This window comes from Carlito syrichta, unplaced genomic scaffold (assembly GCF_000164805.1).
Source record: "Carlito syrichta isolate Samal-C Ts95f unplaced genomic scaffold, Tarsius_syrichta-2.0.1 Scaffold297556, whole genome shotgun sequence".
In the NCBI taxonomy this organism is placed as follows: Eukaryota; Metazoa; Chordata; class Mammalia; order Primates; family Tarsiidae; genus Carlito; species Carlito syrichta.
This window is the reverse complement of record NW_007241652.1, coordinates 180,644-184,556: the sequence shown is the minus strand read 5'-3', so window position 1 is coordinate 184,556 and position 3,913 is coordinate 180,644. Positions and strand designations below refer to the sequence as shown.

Below are 3,913 nucleotides of genomic sequence, written 5' to 3'. Positions count from 1 at the left end.
AATCAGCAACATTTGAATATACACTATACATTAGATGATAGTAGTGCATAAATGTTAATTTTCCTGAGTTTGATCACTGCACTATGGTTATATAAGAAACTTTCCTTAATAGCTAAAATTTACTCTTAACTGGAAAAAAAGAAACAAACAAAAAAATTGAAGGAGAATGTATAAATAATATGAATGCCATATTGCATTGGGCCCACCTGATTAATCCAGTGTAATTTATTTATCTTAAAGGTAGCTAATTAGAAGCTTTAATTCCCCCAGCCAAATCCATAACCTTTGGAAATTAAAATGTAGACAACTTTGGGAAGTCGTAATTCTGCATAACACATGACCACCCCACACACACACACACTCAGAGAGCAAATGTGTTGGGATGTTAACAAGTCAACATAAATAAGGGTATATGCACCATGAGAATCCTACCAAGTGAGATTTATCCCAGGGATGCAAGGATAGTTCAACAAATCAATTATCGTGATACATCACACAACAGAATGAAGGACAAAAACCATATGATAATCTCAATAGCAGCAGAGAAAACGTTTGATAAAAGTCATCATTCCTTCACGATAAAAACTCTCAACAAATTAAGCATAGAAGGCATGTACCTTGACCAAAAAATATAGGTGTGTGTGTGTGTGTGTGAGTAAGTATATATATATATATATATATATATATATATATATATATATATACACCAAACCCACAGTTAACATCATACTGAAAAGAGAAAAGTTGAAAGCTTTTCCATTAAAAGTTGGAACAAAATAAGGATGCCCACTTTCACCACTCTTTTTTTTTTTCTCTTAATGCCTCTCTGATCAGGTCTTTATTCAAGATAAGCTGTCCAAAATGATTATAGCTCTTTATGAAATTAACATTTAAAGTTTATGTGGCTGACTTCTTTTCCTCTGTAGGTTTCTTTTCTGCCGGCTTCTTTTCAGCTGGTTTCTTGGCAGCTGCTACCTTTTTTCCCACCAGAGGCTTCTGCTTCTTCCCAACTACAGCCTTCTTTTCTCCTTTCTTCCCTGCCACAGGCATCTTGCCTGCAACCCCCTTCTTGTCTGCTTTGGCGGCTGCCTTATCCACCTGGAGCTTGTGGTTCCTGGCATGGCTAAGGATGGTGTTCCAGCGCTTGGTCTTTGCATATGGGTTTAGCTTCAACATGATTCTCATATTTTTCAGTGGGTTCTTCTTCAAGACTCTGCGATGAATCTTCTTGCGTGGAGCTCGAAGGGCTCTTTGGATCTCTGGGCTTTTCAGGATTCTACTAAGGTCTGTATTCATTGTCTTGTGCATGGGAAGGTTGTAGTTGCTCTTGAGGGAAGCGGCTTTTTGCCACGTGCTGTACAGTTCATCCAACTTCCGGAAAGCACTTTCAGTCCAGATGCACAAACGGCACACATTCCCACCAGGAGCAAGCTTCAAGATGTTCAGCTTGCTTACATTAAGCAAAGTAATGCCAGGGATGTTCCTGAAGGCCTCAATGATGCCATTGTCCTCATTATAGATGATGCGGGGGCCCCTACACTGGATGCGACGGCGGTTTCTCATTTTGCCCTTGCCAGCTCTCATTCGCTGAGAGGCATAAACCTTTTTAATATCATTCCAGGCTTTAAGTTTCTTCAGAAGCAGAACAGCCTCCTTGGTCTTCTTGTAGCCTTCTACTTTATCTTCAACCACCAAGGTGTAGTGGCCGGTTGTTCAATCCGAGAGACCACCAAGAGCCAATTCCAATGAAAGTTCAAGAGGGTCTTTATTTGCAAGCTCGAGCCTGGACCTCTGTCGACAACCGACGCAGCAGAGTACACCCAGAGGCCCTGACTTCTTTAAGCAGACACCTTTTATCATGGTTACACAAAGGGAGGAGGAGTTTGGGGGGGACTTTCCAGTCTTGTTACCATTTAATTGGGTAGTAACCTCTGGTGGTCAGCTCAATCGTGGAGGATTGGCTAGCTTGACTCGGGCTGACCTTGGCCCACTAGCTGGGGAAGTTGCAGAGATATCTGGAAACTTTAGGTGATTTCCCCCTGGCACCTGATTGGTTGTTGCTAAGGGGAAAGTGGGTCAAGGGAAGGGGTTGAAGCTTGAACTGGAGCTTTGCAGTTTTTCCCATAACTGAAACTTTAAACAGTTACAGGTTATGTTTTAAAGCAGAAAACTAAAATGGCTGTGCTATAGTCCACTAGCCGATTACATATTTATTGGGTTACAGCATGTTCTTAACCTAAGTCTATGGTACTCTGTTATGGCCCTCTCAAAGGGAAGTTCAGGAACTTCCTCAAGACGATGACCTTTAGACATGACCAGCACTGGTAAGGCTGAGGCAGCAAGGGCAGCGCAGATGGCATACTGTTTTTGACTTGTGTTCACTCTCCAGTGCCAATGGCGCCAGGTTTTGGTAGGTGCAAACATGCGGCCTCCACGACACATGTTTCCAAAAGCACCTTGACCAGAACGGCGAGTTCCACCACCTCGAACTCTGGGAATTCGAGCCACAGCTCTGCCAGGATCCCAAGACTCAGCACTGGTCTGATGACCTGCTAATTCACTGACAGCATAGGGCTGTCTGTTGTTCTTGCGCAGGTTGGTGTGTACAAAGTTCACAATATCTGGTCGAATGGGAGCCTTGAACACAACTGGCAAAGTGACATTTTTGCCAGATGACTCCCCCTTTGCAGAGTACACTGATATTAATGGACGAGCACACGCTATGGCGGGGACAGGCGAGCGCCACGCTGCTCTCCACCTGGCAGCCACCACAGTAAAAAGCTCACCACTCTTATTTAACATAGTATTGAAAGTCCTACCCTGAATTGTACCCAACATCTTTATAATAATAATAATAATAAGAAGAAAGCCCTAGCAAGAACAAATTTGTAAAAGGCAAAAAATATAGGGCATCCAAATTGGGTGTGGTAGCTCATGGCTATAATCCTAGCACTTTGGGAGGTCAAGGTGGGAGGATTGCTTGAACCTAGGAGTTGGAGACCAGCCTGAGTAACATAGGGAGATCTCATTTTTAAAAATTAAAAAAGAAAAATAGTCAGATGTGTTGGCACATGTCTAAAATCCCTACTAATCAGGAGGATCACTTAAGTCCAGGAAGTCAAGGCTGCCGTGAGTTAGGATCATACCACTGTATTTCAGCCTGGGCAATGGATTGCAAAACTCTGTCTCAAAAATAATAGTAGTATTAATACTTGGAAAAGAGGGAGTGAAATTATCCCTGTTTGCAGACAACATGATCTTATATACAGGAAAGCCTAGAGACTCCACAAAAAAAATCTTGGAATTGATAAATATAGTAAAGTTGCAGGATACAAAATTAACATACAAAAATCACTAGCATTTCTGTATACCAATAATAATAAACTAGCAGAAAAAAAATCAAGAACACTATTTACAATAGCTACAAAAAAATTTACTAGGAACAATTTAACCAAGGAAGTGGAAGATCTCTACAATGAAAACTAAAAACTACGATGAAAATAGTTGAAGACATAAAAAATGAAAAGACATCTCATATTCATAAATTGTAAGAATTAATATTGTCAAATGACTATACTACCCAAAATAATCTAGAGGTTCAATGCAATTCTTATTAAAATACCAAGGACATTCTTCACATAAACAGAAGAAATCATTCTAAAATTTGTATGGGACCACAAAAGACCTCAAATAGCCAAAACAATTCTGAACAAAAAGAACAGTGCTGGAGGCATCACCCTACCTGACATCAAAATATACCAGAAAGCAATAGTTACCAAAACAGCATGACACTGGCATAAAAATAGACACATAGCTCAATGGAACAGAATAGAGAACACAAAAAGAAATCCACATATTTACAGCCAACTGACTTTTAACAAAGGTGCCGGGAACATACATTAGGGAAAGGATA

General features: G+C 40.6%; 1 pseudogene across 1 annotated transcript; it reads right to left on the bottom strand.

Moving 5' to 3' along the window:
• Positions 1-825: 825 nt before the first annotated feature.
• On the bottom strand, positions 826-2,802 carry LOC103256904 (annotated as a pseudogene). Its single transcript, XR_002481785.1, has 2 exons — positions 2,274-2,802; positions 826-1,697 (listed from the first exon to the last, which is right to left on the bottom strand). The product of XR_002481785.1 is annotated as a 60S ribosomal protein L4 pseudogene (transcript).
• Positions 2,803-3,913: the final 1,111 nt, after the last annotated feature.